We start from the raw sequence: 19000 nt of genomic DNA on the forward strand, positions 1-19000 counted from the left end.
TCCTTACAGAAGAATGGCAAGAACCTCAGGAAAGACAGCTAAAGTTTAGCTAGCAAATGGTGGTCTCTAAAATAAAATTCTGAGTACAAATTTAACCCTGCCACTTACTCCCTATAGGACCTTGCGTAAGTTTTTGAATGGCTCTGTGCCTCAGTTTCCTTACCTGTAAAATGGGAATTATAATTACTACCAGAAAGACTGATGAGCGATTAAATGAGACGATGTGCGTAAAAATGCGTGGATACAGGTATACACAGGTTTTCTCCCTCCTTCTTGCCACCTTCAACCTTTTCCTTGTGTGAATACAGAGGAGGGACCTAGAGAGAATGCAAACCATGGTGTGGGGGCAGTCAGGGTATTCTGAGAATTTCTGAGCCCTTCTCACCCTTCCAAGAATTGGGGTCCTAAAAACCCTCCCACTCTGAGATTCCCAAACAGCTATTGGAAAGAAAAGAAGTTCCCCCTCCTGTTGCCTGGGGAACACGCAGGTTGATTATTGCCAACATCTCACTACACAAAGACCCTCACGGGGCGGGGCTTCTGAGTGGCTTCTGGATGAGGAGAGAGAGGAGATGGGGTTGGAATTCTAGGGGCCTGGCTCCAGAGAGCCCAGGCCCACGCCTTGGGAACCCTTCCATGGAGAAGTGGAGAGGCAGGTTTTCATCACTAAAGACTTACGGGCAATCACACACTTCAGGCGAGGTTAGTAGAGTTCAAAAAGAGCCTGTGCTCTTTATTTTCTCCTCCTCCAAAGATTCTTTAAATCTCATTAAGAAATGAAGAAAGAAGTATCAGGAAAAGCTATCAGAAGGATACAAATAAAGATAAAAAATTACAAGGAAAAGCAAGCAAATGTAGTGGAAGAAAGTTCTTAGGCCTTTCTGCATACAGCAAATAGAGGGATCCTGATAGGTATGAAGTCATCCCAAACGAATCTCAATAAGGAGAGCACCTCTCCTCTCAGTCCCGGGGAGGTTTGCAGGGCAGGTAGGATTGGCCACAATTGGCCTCCCTTCTCTTTCACCCTCTGAAGCCAGTTTCACTGGGTGCTGGGACACAGCACCTTCAGAACCACAAGGTCTGGCCTGGGCTACAGAGCCACTGGAAACGCTGGGCTCTGTCTTAGGGCGGCACCAGGCTGGGACATCTCTCAACGGGCACAGACTCCCTGACCCTCTGTTGTAGATCACTTTCTCCTTCGGCAAAATGTAGAGCTTTGTGTAAAAGCTAACCAAGAAAAGTCCTATGTGTTCGTTTGGTGAGCCAAAGATGGGATCAATGGGAATCTTCCCATCTAGGTTCACGTCCTTTCAGAAATTATTTTCCCTGTTAACCATCTTGTTGGCCTTCTCTGGCCTGTTGATAATGCGCCCCCTTGTGGACTTTCCAGAACATTCCATGTGGAAATTGGGTCCTGCCCCTGACTTCCTTCCTTGACTCCTCAGAATAAAACCAGAAAGAAGAGGGTGAAGGTGGGTGTCCTCGCACAAAAGGCTTAGTTAGGGCAGAGTGGGAGAGAAAGTGGGTTGCCTGTATGGTGTGACAAAGGATCAGGGTACAACTGATGGTCCCCATACTCCTTTTAGTCCATGTCTTGTGTTTTGAAAAGGATTCAAAGATCATAAAGAGAAGGAACCATTACTTGGTTGCCATTTAATCATGATCCCGAATACCTCCTGCACGCTGGACACCGTGCTGTGTACCGAAACATACACCCTTGTCCGAGAGACACAGTGTCTTGGAAAACGCCATGGCGGGCGTGCGGAGGAGGGTCTCTATCTGTGATGGCTGACACTGTTTGCTGTCTCCCAGACACCATTCAAAACATGCTGTGCATCGTAACCCAATTAAGTTATTTAACCTCCCTGTGCTTAAATAGACCATAGTCCACAGCCCGTAGACTTACCAAAACCAACAGAATTAACAGCTTAGGTTTTAGAGCAGTGCCTGGCACCGAGCACTCCAGAAGCATGTGCTGCAATAGGAAAACTGAAATAAGATTCAGGAGAACCCTATGGAACAAAGCACTTTCTTACCTTTATTTTACAGATGGGAAGACTAAGGCACAGGGAGCATAGTCCCTCAGTAAGTGGCAGAGACAGGATGCCAACGTGAACAGCGTGGATCTGTCCCACTGGTCTCTTAACCCTCCATCACGCTGCTTCCGCTCCAACATACCCATCCTTGTACGGGAAACAAGTTTCATTACAGCTCCTAGAGAAGGCTGGCTGGCATTAGCACCGATGAGCCATTAACTGACTTTCAAAATCATCCGGGGCTTTAAAACGGTTTATGCCTATTTGTTGCTTCTAAACGCAGCACATATTAAGTTGTCTGGTGTTTGGGGAAAAGCTCAATCCGATGCCAGCTTTTGGCTCTCGATTTGATTTGGAATTATTGCTTTGGCTAAAGAAATTTGCTGAAAGAATCTAGGGTTACTCAAAGAAGACACTGGCTTATTTGGTGTCTTTTATTGTTCCTTAAAAGGAATTTAACATTAAAAATACACAAGTAATAGTCTACTCCATTTCTATAGAAAGGTAAATAGACAACCAAACGTCTGTTTTTTGCAAAATTCTTTATTCCTAGAAGTTTTATGCTGGAAATGTTTTCTCTTCCAAAAAGTAGCCTCTAAGCTTGTTGACCAGTTACACAAATGAGTTAAATTTCAAATCATATCAGCCTGATGGATAAACTGATTTCCTTCTGCCTCCAGAAATTAGGGAAACGTGATTTGAACAAGATACGCTTTATTGTCCAATAAAAGTAAGGTGTCTGGTAAATTACCTCAGCGGCAAGGCGGGTGTGAATGTTCTTCGGGCATATTAAGTCCAGGGTCTTCCTTCTGCTAGAACTGTCAAGATGAGTGGAAGAAAATGGTATTTGTTATTTAGGTCAGGGCAGGGGTTTCTGAAAGAAATTCATTCCGGAAATGATGACATATGTTTGATTTTAAGTAATCGAGGGGAAACCCAGCCACCACCCAGGGTGGCAATTTCTCACCAAGATTTTCCTCCCATCCCTCCTGTTCTCAGAGACAAGGGCTCACTTCTGAGGAATCCAGAGGGCATGACGACAGAGCCCATCATTCTCTGTGGAACAGCTGTCACTTGAAAGAGGAGAAAAGTAATTGACATCCAACACGGAAGGTTGGGAAAGCTGAGGGAGGTAGAAGGAACCAAAAAGGGCAGAGATTTGACTATTTCTGTGGGCAGGGCTGGTGGGTACTGAGAGAAAGTGCCGTAGGGATATCAGAAATAGATGGTGTTCAGATGGGATTTGTGGAGGAGAGCTAAGGAACAGGAATGAAAAGGAGGTAAAGAGAAAAATCTTGGAAAGGCATATCTTTCATTGCCCACCCCAGAAGGAAACCTCTCTCTCTCTCTCTCTCTCTCTCACACACACACACACACACACACACACACACACGAACACCAGCTTATATGCTTGTATGGTTTGGGGATAAGGTAGGTAGATCAGGTCCACAATGCCTGGTCTTCCTCTCCCCACTTCATTCTTATAATTTTGTAAGATTTTGGGGGGCACCTGGGTGGCTCAGTCCGTTGAGCATCTGACTCTTGACTTTGGCTCAGGTCATGATCCCAGGGTTGTGGGATGCAGCCCCATGTCTGACTCTGCACTGAGCGTGGAGCCTGCTTAAGTTTCCCTCTCTCCCTCTGCACCCCTTCCCCTCGCTCTCGCTTTCTAAACGAACAAACAAAACCCACAATTATGTAGGGCTTTCAAATAATCAGTAGCGGGATATGACGCCTTCATAATAAACGTCATGTCTCCTGCAGTGTCCTCTGCACCTAGAAGAATGCCGGGTGCCTAATAGCTGCTCAAGGATATATGCTGAATAAAGGCACAGATGAACCATAGGAAGAGGCACATCTTGTACGACAGAAGAAGAGGAACCTGATTCACTGGCTACATTTTGGAGGCTTTTCCAGAGTGAACGAGGATATGATGTCTCATTACTTCCAATCCAAGTCACAACCTAGAATTGAGCTGGGAATATATTCCCCAGGCCAGCTGCTAAAGAGCAAAATGTCACCAAGATGTCAGAGTGGACCTAGCCAGTTAGCAGGGCAATGGTATCACATATGAGAGTTTCTTATGCAACGGCCTATTTAAGTGAGGGATGTATACAAGGCAGCTTCATGCTGGCTTGACTCTGCCCCTTGGGAAGGGGTGTAAGTGTCGTTGCTCCATTCGAGAACCGATATTCCATCTCAGCCTTTCAGTTAAAGTCAACAGATTGAATATACTCTTGTTTTCCTTCCTAAGACTTGCTCAAATGGTAGCAGGTGTAGTGAAAGAGTATAGACCTATGGGGGCGCCTGGGTGGCTCAGTCGGTTGAGCGTCTGACTTCGGCTCAGGTCACGATCTCACGGTTCCCGAGTTCGAGCCCCACTTCAGGCTCTGTGCTGTCAGTGCAGAGCCTGCTTCAGATCCTCTTTCCCCCCTCGCTCTCTGCCCCTTCCCTGCCTGCATTCTCTCTCTCTCAAAAATAAACAAACATGAGAAAAAGACTAGAGACCTGTAAATACAGAAAGAATGGAGGAAGAAGGCACATGAGCAGAAAAAGAGATTTCAATAGGTTTTGGAAGACAGAAAGTAAACGATAGAGGGGTGACTGGGTGGCTCTGTCGGCTAAATGTCTGACTCTTGCTCTCAGCTCAGGCCACGATCTCAAGGTTCCTGAGATTGAGCGTCGCTTAAGGCTCTGAGCTGTCAGTGCGGATCCTGCCTGGGATTCTTTCCCTCTCTCCCTGCCCCTCCCCCACCCTCTCAAAACAAATATACTTTAAAAAGAGAGAGAGAGAAATAAATGGTAGAGGGATTCCTGGTTTAGCCGGTGTGGAAAGCTATAACCCAGTGTGCGTGCAGAGTGAGGATCTCTGAGAGGCGCTCCCGCAGAACCCATCTTCCATAGGAGACGCCTGTGTCCTGGGTCAGCGAGTGGACAGAGTGGAGGTTAGAAGCAAAAACGCATGACTGAAGCTGGAACTAGACAAGCTGGGTCCAAAGGACCCTCTTGCCCGGGACTTTGAATCTTGAGACAATGGCACTCAGATGGGTGAGAGGGGGGGAGAGAGATTCTCAGCGGTGGGAACGTGGCAGCTATGTCCGGGGACAGAGCTGGTGAAGAGAAGCTATGGGGCAGCGTCCTTGCCAAATTAATCTGCCTCCCAGCCTCCAAATGCCCAAGAGACAAACAGAGGAGGGATGTCTTTTCCTCCCTGATTTTTAATAGCTGAATAGACATGACGCCTGTGGGCATCTTACTCAACATATTTGGGCCTCAGCTTCCTCGTCTGTGAAATGGGCTTATTGCACCCCCCACTAAGCTGCATAAGCATTTCCCCACAGCGAGACCCCGGCTGGACAAAGGAAAGTCCAATTAGCTGACTCATCTCTTCCGAGGACAACTAGAGTCCCATTCCTTGGGGGCAAAAATAAAATTAGAACATCAGTTTGGGGTTATTTTTTTAATCAATCAATTCAACATTTTAGCTTTCAATGACACAACTGTTTAGGGAAAAAAAAATCTCACTTCTAATTTGAAACTGGTGCAGAAAAAAATCATTTTTTTTGTCCTTCTAAACTGTCCAGCGTCAATCTTAGAAAAACAACTCTTACAGTATATCGGCTGAGACTCCCTTGATCTATGCTGTCTTTTCCTCCACCCTGCCTTCAGAAGCCTCTCTGGTGATTGAGTTCCCTTTCTTCAGGACAGGTAAAACATATATCGTTCCCATAGGCATCATTGGATAGATACCGGCTCGTAAGATGTGTTTCATTTTGCTTCCAAATGAGGCTACGACAAAGAGGAAACATCTAAGCTGAGACCCCAGAGTAGGAGATAAATTTCCCTAATGTAGCAGGTGGTTGTTTGCAGTAAAAACAACTGCAAATTCTCTATGGCCCCAAATGGCAAAGTCTCTTGCTTACTCGTGCTATATGCCCATCATGAGTCCCAACAGGCTCTGTCATCACAGCCACTCAGAGACCACGACTGACGGTGCGGTCACCATATCAGGTATTTTCATTACTTGCCAGAAGGAAAGAGAGATTCTAGAAATGTGAGCACTTGTAGAGCTGGAAGAGGCAACTACTTCTCAACCCCAAACAGGGAAAGATAAAGTACAGATGTATTGTGTGTCTCAGAAGCAAAATCAATTTGAGTATATGGTCATCGTACCTCTTGCTAAAACCTCTGCAGGAACTAATATGGCATCCAGCATATTCTTTCATTAAAAAAAAAAGAAAGAAAGTGACTCAGCGAAAAAGAAATCTAAGGCTATGGCTCTCTGCCTCAAGCCTGATTGGCTCAAGGTACCCACAATTATGAGCAAGGGATGTGTTTCTAGAAGGGCTGAGGTTGTGGCTGTTGGCATCAGAGGCTGATTAGAGTCAAACTTATGAAAGCTGGGGAAGAAGTTAAGAGTCATGATGCCAAAGACACTACAGACCTCAACTAGAACAACTCTGTGACTGAGGAAGACTTGAAGGAGCCCTGAAGCCTAACTTTCTATGAGCAAAAAGCAGATGATGTTGCTAGAGGAGAGATTATTCCTATATGCTCTCTTCACATGCAGCAACAGAGCATAATGGAAAAGGAGGGGCTTCCTAGGAGGTGGGATGAAACACCATGGGGGGAAAATGGACTGGGGAAGCCCTTTCAGGGAGCCTGATTAGGACATAATCAAGAAATTTTCCTTATTCAGAGTGTAGGGGGCCCTCTAATGTCTGCCCACCAGGATTTCTGACATGCTACGGCTCAATGACTGAAGACTTCCATCTGTCCCCTTTCCAGATCGGATATTATGGCGATGAATCGGTCCTTATTCTGCCATTGGAGCATGTGTATGTGAGGAGGGAGGGGAAGGGGAGGGGATGCAGTGAATTGCATTTCGTTTTCACCACTTTCTGGGCCAACAGGAGCCACGTCTGAACCATATATAGAAACTCCCACGTGGTACTCTGAGATCCTGAGTGGTACTCTGAGACTTTGAGTCTGATGCCGTGAATGAAGGAGACTTTGTGGAGTTCCCCTTGGGGAGGAGGTCGGAGTCCATTTTGCATTTGTCAAACAGCAGTTTGTTAGCACACGTGTTTCTGGATCTCGTCCATCCTGAGTACGGAGGTGGGATTCCACCTCGTTCTCCCTTGAAGCCACAGGGGACCACGTGACTATGTCCGATCAATGAGTTGTAAGCTGAGGTGACATTTGCTTGTGTGGAGGACCTCCCTAGAGCTCTCTTTCCCTATGGCATAGCAACCAACCTGTTTAAGGTAGTAGCTGCTTTAGCATCTCGGGTTCCTGGGGAGGTACAATGAGCAGAATGACCACTGCAGACTGGAGGTAGAACTATGCTATGAGCCAACTATGCTATGAGCCACTGAGAGTGCCTCACTCTTGACTGATCAGCCTTGACGCTCGAGATGACACCCATTGTCCTGCTGACTTAGCAAATACTTTAAGGAAGAGAATAATCTGTTCTGACTAGCTGGGCCAACTATTATAGGTGCATTTTGGGGGCTCCAGGCATCCGTGGAGATCTTCTCTTTACCAAACATGGTTTTCATGATTCTGGAGGGCACCTAAGTAGGTGATACAGGACCATATGGGATGACAAGCATGACCAATTTTGACTGAATGCCCTGAAGTCTCATGCATGATTAGGCTTCATGATTAGACATCAAGGAGTATTATACCAAGCATAGGGGTTCAAATGCCGTTAAACATTGATAACATAGCAATATACTCTGCTGGGTTATTCGGGAAAACAGAGCCAGTATACTACAAAGACCTCCAGACCAGCTTTTCCTTTGGTGTGTTTCTGAATATGAATTGCATTATCTGCAAAATTAAGGAAGGGGGCGTAGTGGTGATAATACCTACCTCACAGAATTCTCGTGAGGACAATACGACCTCATGTACATAAGAGCCTGCCACATGGTAGGCATGTGTGGAACAAAAGCTTCAGTTGTTGCTGTTGGTTCTTTGCCCAGATCCCCTTCTTGGGTTGGCACATCCATCCCCTAACTGTGCTCTTGACAACTAACAACTCACAGCTGCCCTCCTTCTCTAGAGAATCGTTCTCGGTAGATGGGAGCTGCCTTATCCTGGAGATTATAACTCTCTCCCATCAGTAGCCTACAACCAAAGACTGACAGGTGTGGGTGCTCAAAGACAGGTTTCCTTTCTTTAAGGACAACTCACACTCAGACTTTCCCTGAGACTACCTTCTTTTTTTTTTTTTTTTTTTTTTTTTTTTCAACGTTTATTTATTTTTGGGACAGAGAGAGACAGAGCATGAACGGGGGAGGGGCAGAGAGAGAGGGAGACACAGAATCGGAAACAGGCTCCAGGCTCTGAGCCGTCAGTCCAGAGCCTGACGCGGGGCTCGAACTCACGGACCGCGAGATCGTGACCTGGCTGAAGTCGGACGCTTAACCGACTGCGCCACCCAGGCGCCCCCCTGAGACTACCTTCTTGCTCAGCTTTCTCTTCCCTATCCTGTTTCCCTCAATTCTTTATAAGGTTTTGTAATAAGCACTTCACTCAAAAAAAATCATGTGAACTCGGATCCTGTCTCAGGTTCTGCTTCTAGGGATCCCACCTAAGACCGTAGCTACTATTAGTCATAAATAGAAGGCTCCTAAGATTATGGCTATGTCCCAAAGTTGCTGAAAAGTGTAGGAAAAGTGTAGGAGGGCACCATTTTGAGATGATTCGAGCTCCCGAAACCATAAAGCTCCAAAAAGTTTCTCCCAAGTTCTATTCTTGAAACTGTTGAGGGAGAGAACAAATGTCATTTGTGAAAGAAGACAAGACAAAGGAGAAAGGGATGATGGGAAGGAAAGCTGCTGAGAATAGACCAGCCAAGGGAGTTCTGTACGGTTGGGCACATTCCACAGAAATGGCCTTTCTCATGACACTAAGCTCTACTAGTATATGCAATTCTGTGAGCTAGGGACTCCCCAAGGGGCTTCTCCAGTGAAGAAAGAAATGATTTGTTCTTGGATGTCCTGTTTCCCATTTGGAAGAGCCAACTCGGCCTCCCATCATGGTGAGAGGCCACTTTAGCCAGGCTGAGACTCACTTCCTTTCCCTGAAGAAATCTAGTGTGTTTCCCCATGGCCAAGAATCACAGCTTTGGTAATAGAAGTAATAGAAGAAAGTATTAGAGGGCCATCTGGAACATAAGATAGGACAGGCTCGTGATGTCCACAAAGCTTCTCTAGGAGTAAATAGAGAATAATCTCTTGCGTTTGTCAAACAGGGTGCACCAAATATTGGATGAGCAGAGACGTGGACTATGGTAATTTATTAGCGCACATGCTTCTGGATCTCGTCCATCCTGAGAAAGGAAGTGGGATTGCATTTCGTTCTCCCTTGAAGCCGCAGGGGGACCACGTGGCTACTTCGGATCAATGAGTTGCAAGCTGAGGTGACACTGGACTGCTTGTGTGGAGGACCTCCCTAGAGCTCTCTTTCCCTCTGGCAGAAAAGACTGAAGAAAGGAGTAACGGCTGGGGTCAGAGAGGACGTGGTCTATGAAAAAAGCTCAGATTTGTGGAAGACCAGCTCTGAGTTCTGGGTTATACGCTTATGTCCATATGACATGGTTGGGAAAGAGGCAAGACTGGGAAAGAGGAAGCATCAACTTTGTATAGCTTAGTCACTAAGAAGTTGTTATTGATAATGTTAAGGGTGGCCATCCTGATGATGATGATGATGATGGTGAGTGATGGTGATAGCTTTCATTGACTGAACCCTTACAATCCATTGGTCCATAGCTAGAAGAGATACAGAACCAGGGTTTAACTTCGGTTTGCCATTGTGTCACCCCTAGTTCATTTTCCGTTAGGGTGTCATTTCCCTCATCTGCAAAAAGGCAGGACTATACTTCCAATAGTCCCCCTCCGAGGACCTTTCTGGCCTTATAGTCTGGCATGATCTCTATCCTCTTCGCCAAGATGAGAGGAAGGTTTGGGATGAGCAGAGGAGCAACCGGAGAAGGGACACTGTGTTCCAGCTGAACTTTTCACTCAGATGAAGGCAGTGTGGAAATTCTGGGGCCTCGTCCTCTGTGAGCAGTATGTTACCCAGGCCTGGAACACGTCTGAGAAGTGACAGAGGCCGTCGGAGAATTCCGGGAGAACCAGGTCGTGCAACAAAAAGAGTCTACCACAGATGACTGCAGTTCCGTATTTGCCCTTTTTTTCCTTAACTGGAGGCCCCTAGATTTTTCCAGACAATATTTGGAAGGCTAACATCTGATTACCCCAAGTCAACAACAAAAATAGATTTCAGGGTTTTGTGTGTTCATTCTGACCTGATAGCGGGGGGCGGGGGGAGGTCACAATAATGATTTATATGTCTGATTTCTGGAATTCGTAAGCATTTAAAGTCGTTGCTTTTCAATGTTTGAGAGCAAGAACAGTATTCACATTGGATGATTTTCCTCTCTTTATACGGTTTTTGGGCAAGTGGTGTGGACCCAACCAATGCTCCTGAATTTAAGGCTGACTCCCAGGTTCAGTCTTTCTTACAATGACACGGGACTTAAATATGGCCTCTCACTGCCTCAGTGGGTGGGTGAATGAACTGAACTTTAAAAAATACCAGGAAGAAGAGTATGAAGCTACAAAATTTGCATTTTTTCCAGGGACTCCACATTCTTCTATTCTTGCACAGCCCATGTCAAATGTGTGGGCATCTCCACCCATGCCTTCCTGTCCTCACGAAAGCTTCCCTGGAGGTGCTTGAACCCTCTGTCACCTGTGAATCTTTGAAACACAGGGTCCTGGCTTCCTGTTTATGTCTCTGTGCCTGGAAGAAGAGGTGCCCCGGGGGTTCGGTGCCTCAGGTGACGGCCACACAGCTCATCCTTTTCAGAGCCACTGCCCTTTACGGTACTGTAATCCTCCTTTGGTAGCTAAAGGGGCTGCTAGTGGTTCTGGGAGTAGGTGGAGAGTTTTCTTGTGACTTCCTGGAATGTCTTTTGTCAGACAACTGTCCGCATCATAGCACACGGCCTGCTGGGTGGAGGGAGAGGGGCCTAGAGCCTTATGCGTCAGGAAGAGACAAGACTCAGTGGGTCCTGTCTGGCTGCCATTGGAGCCGTGTTCAGAGGCCGTGTGGTGTGAGTCTGAGGAAAGAACGCCTCAGCTTTCAACTGAAATTCCCTTCCGAAAAATGCTCCGGTTTCATTTGCCTCAGTCTTCCCGCTAGAGAGATGGGCTTCATTAAACAGCCAGCGGTGTGCGGATTATCAGGGGTTTCAGTAGTGGTCCACACGAGGGCCCACTGAAGGAGCCATGGACAAAGAAAAGATACGAATAGGTACTTTCCAATCACACGCACACGCACGCACGCACACACACACACACACACTTTTTTTTTATTGTATCTAGGAGCATATATGTCAAAATGTCAGGGGTGCCCGGGTGGCTCAGTTGGTTAAACAGCCAACTTCAGCTCAGGTCGTGATCTCACAGTGCGTGGGTTCGAGCCCCGCATCGGGCTCTGTGCTGGCAGCTCAGAGCCTGGAGCCTGCTTCAGGTTCTGTGTCTCCGTCTCTCTGCCCCTCCCGCACTCATGTTCTCTCTCTCTCTCTCAAAAATAAACATTAAAAAAATTTTTTAAACGTCAAAGCCTCCTAGGTTATGCACCCAGGAGACATATACAAGAATGTTCATAGCAGCCCTGTGTGACACAGAAACAAAACTGGAAATGAGGCAAATGTCCACTGGCAGGAAAGTGAATAAACCAAAATGTGGCGTATTTTACATACTGTATTGTTCTACAGCGGTGACGATGAATGAACCATCGCTACTTGTAAAAACACATTAGAAATACAACATTAGGTAACAGAGAGACATGTTCAAAAAGCCTACGTGTAGTCCTTTTTATGAAGCTCAAAATAAGCAAAGCTTGCTTAGGCACGCATACCTGTGAGATAAAACCATTTTCTAAAAGCAGGGGAATGATAAACAAAATTCCTAGGAGCATTTCCTCTGGGAAGCAAAGCGGATGACTGGGGTAAGAAGGAGCACCAAGGCCAAGGGCAATTATTGGTGATGTTCTTGCACGGGGTAATGGCTTTGTGTGCTTCGATGCAGGTGGCATTATAACTCCGGTATAAGTTACATACATGATGACTTAACCTGGATGATAGGTAAATTTCAGAGTTCAGAAGTTTAGAAACTGCCTAATCCAACGCCCTAATTTTACATACGCCAAAATTACTTCCAAACTGCAAAGGGACTTGGCCACATCTAATCGACACTTTAGTGACTATATGGAGATCAGAACTCATGTCTTGTAACCCTCAGTCCATAATTCCTCCTTTCATTCTTACCCCTAAAAGAATAATAGCTATTATTATTGTAATTATAATAATTATTAATTATAATTACATATAATATGCGATTTGTACATAATATATGATAATTATATATGGGTTTTTTTTGGTTTTGGTTTTGGTTTTTGTTTTTTTTGTTTTTTTTGCCGTGGTAAGTAAAAGCAACGGGCTTTCACAATGTCAATGGATGGATTAAATACCTCTGCTCCAGAAGAAAGGGTAAGAAATCAGAACATGGGGATCATACTACCTGAATAAGCAAAGTCAAGTTTCTCTCTGGCTGTGTCTTTTTGAAGGACCAACCGAATTGTATCCATACTAAAGTGTTATGTGTACTTCAGCTGTGTTTGGGGCTGTTTGCTATCTTACAACAAAATGGCAGCCCAGAAATTTACTGACCAGCATACATTCTGGAAATAACATTTTAATACAATTTTGAATATGGATGTGATGTGATATATACTTGACTCCCAGGGAAGAAGGAAAAGTGTATGTTGAAATGTCCATTTTTACCATGTGTTTAAACAAACTGCTGATATTCATAAAAAGAATTGTGGTGTATCAATATCGATTTTACTTATTCAAAATAAAATATTTGCTTCCTTTCATCCTCAAAAAGAATGAGAGAGGGTAATTCATCTAAGCCATTTTATTCAGTATGTGGGTGCCCTGGGGTGTCAAAAGAGAACCTGCCATTCTGTTGGTGGGTCTCCATTCCTGTACACATGCCTTTTCCTGGGTGAGAATCTCATCATGCTGAGTGTGATCCTGCATTTGAAGACCATACATTTAATGTCTACAGTCTGACTGTCAAAAGCTTGCTACTTACCTCCATAGCAATGGTTTTTCCAATGCTAAAGAAAAACTTGCAGTGTTGACTTATTGAAAGACTGTATGCTTGTATACTATCCTTTCTGCATGATGTAAGGATTCTTTATGGCTATTCACCAAGCATTTCCGGTTTTCTTCCTGGGCACCTGGTAAGGCTGCACTTCCCTGCCCCCTTGAAGTTAGGCAGAGCCATATGACTTGCTCGGGCCTTTGAAATATGAACAGAAGTGAGGTACATAACATTTGGGAAGAAGCTTTAAGACTCAGTGTAACATTGGCCATGTTCCCTTTCTCCTGCGTTGGCAACTGCAGAAGCCTGGAGATCAAGTCTTTCTCAGACTCCCTCAGTGAAGATGGTGCACGGCAGAGTCCTCTAGACAACTTGTGATGGGCATTCTACATGACTAAGAAATAAACCTTGTTTTAAGCCCTGAGACTTGGGAAATAGCCCATATTGACTAATTCACTGGGAAAACTTGGATTATGTACCATTGCTGTCCAACTCACTACCTCAGGTAAGACATGACTCCGCTGTATAGCTCAGCTTCCTGGAAAGTATTCATTTGGACACTTTAGTTTTGAATCCACATTTTCTCCAAAAGGAACACTGGAACAATTTCTCCAAAAGGAACCCTTCCTATGTAACCAATACGAGTTTAAAATGGGAAGTGAAGGAGAGGCAACAAGCAAGAGAAATTGGAATCCACATTTATTGATGAGAGATATATACACAAGAGTTAAAACACTTAGTGAAATATTGGATTCACAGATCATTTCCAGTATATAAAGAATATCCAGTTATTTTACACATGAAATGTTACAGTAATCAGTCCACGTGGTAAGAAAGCTTAGAGAGCTAGAGGTGAAAACAAAATATCTCAGCTACCCAAAATGTGCTTTGCCAACAAGGCATCTCCTAGTACCATATTTAAGAAACAACCCCAAAATTAGTTGACATTTTTATCTTTTTTCATTCATTAGTCCTTAAACTCTACGTGCTATTGATGCTCTATGCTACATGACTTTAGACCAATGGGGATTGTGAATGTGAGGGAAACAATTATCTTTCATTCTGGACACACAAGCATCTCCGGAGGAAATCCTGCCTAAAGGCCAGCTTTCCTTCAGCAAGGCTTCCAACCTAAATCTGACGCGGAGTTGAAGAAGCCACATGTTCAAGGAAAAACGTGCCTGTTCCACCATATGTGTGTGTGTGTATATATATATATATATATATCCCCTTCCTCCAATCATTGGAGAAGCCACTGAAAATTCATGTGCTTTGTGCCCTCCTGGGATTGCTTAGGCTTCGCTCCTTTTGTGAAAAGAGAGGGACACCCAGTGTCCCCAACTGCACATGGCCATTTTTCTCTGTCCTTGCAGAGAAGAAAGGGGTTATAGGAACTATCGACTCCAGAGCATTCCATTTGGTGGTAATTAGACAGAATGTGTGTTTTAGGAGGCAAGTGTATATTTGTATTAGTTAATCTCCATCACTGAAAACATGCACACAGAGCCTATTAGGTAGAGGTCACACTCCCGTCACATATGTGGGATCTGTGCTTCATCAGTTGCCTGTCTGCAACCTCAAAGCTGTGCCCTGACCGCTTCTGTGCCTCTGGCGCTCTTTCAACGGACAACTGTGCAGTTTGCTACCAGGACTGTGCTTTTGTGGGGTTTCACCTGCATGGAGGTTAGCCAGTGAATGCCCTTTCCGTAACCCTGACTCAAGAAACCAAGGGGGACAAGGCTCTCCAGAACCTTTAAGTCATGAGCATCATGATCAGTATTTGGCAACCAGGGAGGCAGACCTTTACCTAAGGACATGACGTTAGCATGCACATACGCAGACTAACCTTTTGTCTCTCTGAGTCCAATCCGCCAAGCAAAGGAGGGCTATAGCTAAGTGTCCTTCTAAACCTACCTAAGCCTAGATAATCCAAAGTTCCACAGCTGCATTCACCATGCATTATACAGAAGTCAGATGACCTTTCACTAAGGATCATGGCACACCTCCAGCCCTCCCTTGCTCTGAATGGCGTATTTACAAAGATACTGGACCCCCAGACTTTCAAACAATCATTGGTACAAAAGATTCACAGCTAAGCTCTTCACTGATACATATCCCTAAATCACATTTAAAAAGAGGAGAAGTGATTCACTAGGCATCTAAGAAGGAAAAGAAGGGTTTTCAAAACACCAGTCCACATGTCTACTGCATTTAGATGAAGAGCCAAAAATAACATTTACATTAAATTAAAATACATCTATACACCATTTCACTGAAATTACACATGGAGACCTACATTATAGCTACACAAAGTGCATAGGCACTGATTTTCATGCGCGAACCAAGCGTTACTGTATACACACAAGAACTTCATGCTTTGAACGGCTATCCGTACTTGAAAATCACAGGTACAGTCGTTGCCAGTTGAGGGCACATCTAATCTGTTTGCTTAATGAGGAACCGTTTTAAATACATACCAGTACACGTTCCATGTAACTATTTTGTTTTTTAAACGTGGCAAAAATACTAGCCCTACACACGTATCAGAAGGTGTGTTTGGCAGAAGGAAGACCCCCCCTTGTCTTTGCAGTGGCTACTGATTTGCCTTTTGGGGAAATTACATATTCACCTGAGGACAGAATCCACCTGGGCTGCTTCTCAACAATTTCAGTAGGACTCTAAGCCCCCACCTCCAGCCCCAGCGGTAAGAGTTATTATTGCTTCGTAGTTGGTACTGACAACTTTTTTTCTGAAAGCGTTGTGCTCAATTCACATAACCACGTGACATTTACTTCCGATTTGCTTGGCAAGAAGGAACTGCAACAAATCTCTCTCGATTTGCTTCCGAGCACTTGCCCTCAAGCTCTGCTATTCAAGGGTTTCCGAAGCCAATGCACACGAATAATTGGGAAGGCAGGGGAGGTTCTGATATAGAAATGGTCCCGCTATTGTCACCTTGTTTTTCATCTTCTTGCTGTTGCAAAATTTGAACGCTTAGCCGGAAAAATGAGGTCTGGTGTGAAAAATAAGGAGTTAGCACCATTCCTCAAGTTAAAAAGACTAATTGGGTGAATGCATATCTTAACCAGCTCACAGACTTAAGTGATTCCCTGTCCTTTATGGTCATTTTGCTCATCGCATCGCAAAGGATTGGATTCTTAAATTTTTCAAATGTGGCTCTATGCTCAGGAAACAAGCGACAGCTCTAAATTGCTGTAGAAACTTCTTGCGCTCTAATTAGTTATAATTCTACATATGTGGTCATATAGAAAATACCATAAGAAAATATCTGTCTGCAAAATTACAGATACTAAATAGATTAATTCAGTCTACACTGAGTTCTTTACGCTTTACGAAGAGTAGATACAAACCTGTAACATTATGAAAGGCTAAATCAATAGTAAACATATAATATCCAGGTCTATAAATACATTTGCTCATGCTCTTTATAAATAATAACAAAGAAGCCCAGGGATTTGTTTAAAAAAGAATGTGAGATCGGGCTGGAGGAATTTGTGAGTGGGCGGGGGTGGGGGGTGGAATACTGATCAGGGGGCAGTGTATTGTCCCTGGTAACATCGATTCTTACCAGGAAGCCAAAATATATCTGCTGGCAGCAAGATCAAATTAGATTCACAGTTTGCCAGCTCTCTCCTTAAGCCGTAGAAAACAAATAGAAAAACAATATACAAAAATCCTCACAAAAGTAGTCTTTTATATACAAATCTCTATAGCGACCAGATAATCTGATCTGTGTTGTGCAACATGGGAAGATGCAATGCTGAGGTTTCCCAAAGGGGAGGAAGAAGAGAGGAAGTTAAGGTGATTTGTGGAAGGATATGGATGCCCAACGTTGAGTTCCTAGTAAGGAAAATTGCTCTCCCGGAGTCTTAAGCAACCAGAGTGCCAGCTTTCTGATCACACATCTCAGAGGATTCGCTCCATGGAGGAGAAACCTGAGTTGTGCTAGACCAACTTCCTTGGCTAGTGTGTGCATTTCTCTCCTACCAAAGGCAACGGCCATTTCTAGGCAGGCTGAATGGTTGCCATGGGGAGAAACAGAGCCCCAGAAGGAGCAAGGCTCTGACTTCGTCATCCCCGGTCTCCATGGGGAACGATGACAAGGGTAACAGTCAGCTGGTACGCTCCAACACTCACCCAGGGGTTGGGGGTGTCTCTGGAGAAACTGGGGACCTGTCATTACCCATGCTCCAGGCCATGTGTCGACTCTGCAAAGCAGTGGGGTCTGTTTCGGTATCAGCTTTAGTCTCGGCACAAAAGGGCCCCCGTATAACAATCAGAAGAATAAAAATATAAAAATGGATACTTGGTTTGGAGGTAGGAAGGTGAGGCAAGGCTGGACACAGGGAAAAAAAAAACAAACCTCATCGGTAATTATTCAGGATATAATTTGAGTGAATGAAAGAAGAACGTGAGGGCTTCTCTCACTTTTCTAGGTTCTTATTTGGGTCAGTTAAGAAATAGCCTTTTCCTGGCTGCTCTCGCAATCCGGTCTTCTGCACATAAAAAGCAAACAAACACAGAAAACTTAACCCCGTCCTTTCAGCCCCGGTCTTACATCATGGTTCCTCAAATCTAAAGAGCTGAAGTCTTCTCTGGCAATAAAGGTGCTCACAGCACATTCAATACCAAACCTACTCCATATTTAGCAGAAGTCTGGACACAGAGCGAGGATCAAGGCAGCGGCCCATTGCAAGCAGTACCAGAAAGTGCGAGAGGGTGTTGAAAGGCCACGGCTGGTGGCACGCACCTTGCAGACAGACGATGCATTTTATCTACCTTAGAAATTCCTGAGGTATTGACGAGGGCAATGGTAACCAGCCCAGCTCCACTCTTGTGAGACAGAGCTTCTATGTGGTGCCCACGATAAAAACGAACCAGGGGGACAATTTGAAAGTGAATTCAAATATCCCTGCTTATCTCTCCAGGGAAAGGACTTGGCCCAGGCTCAGCCTGTGCTTGGATGCGCGTGACTGCATACAGGCAGAGAGGGAAGATAGTGACAGATGGTTGCTGTTATTCTGTAAATCTTGCACCAAATTTCATAAAAGTGTTCAAGTTTACTTGCCAAAGCCTCCCCAATTCCCATACTGGGTTGGCAATTAGGACGGTTTGGAGAAAACCGCGTGTTTGGGGTGTTTGGAAGGGGCTCTGTTGCTACGGCAGGAATGATCTAAGGCCTTGAGTGAAGCTATGGACGCACCCTGCCCCTTGGCCAAGCAGCAGTTTCCTCTGAGCTCAATCGCTACTTCTACGAAGACAGTGAGTTAGGCAAAGGGCAGTTTTGTAAAAGGATGTCTGTTGGCATCCCAAAACACAAACTGTGGATTAATATGGCCAGCTTCCAAGCTTGTTGTGAAACATCAAATGAAGAGAGAGGCTTGAGTTTAATATCCCCCCAAGGGGATGAAAAAAGATCCAAAGTGATTATTCACCATCGTGGGCCACTCCGACTTAAATGATACGTAAGTCGTATTTTATAGTAGTAAGCCTCTAATAAAATAAGAAATTAAAGGAGAGATCATAATATCACGGATTCTCAGGACTGGGAGAGGGTTTTAATCACTTAAGCCGGCCCCTTCACTTTGCATATGGGAAGGAATGAGGTTTGGGCATAAAGTGACTTGTGTAAGTTATACAGCTACAAACTGGCACCATCCAAGTCAAATGTTTCCTGTACCCAATTGGGTCATTTCTCATCATCCCTATGTCATTACCTGAATTTGTTGTGTTATGCTATGCAATGGGATAGTG

The sequence above is a fragment of the Lynx canadensis genome, chromosome D1, assembly GCF_007474595.2.
Source record: "Lynx canadensis isolate LIC74 chromosome D1, mLynCan4.pri.v2, whole genome shotgun sequence".
NCBI classification, from domain to species: Eukaryota; Metazoa; Chordata; class Mammalia; order Carnivora; family Felidae; genus Lynx; species Lynx canadensis.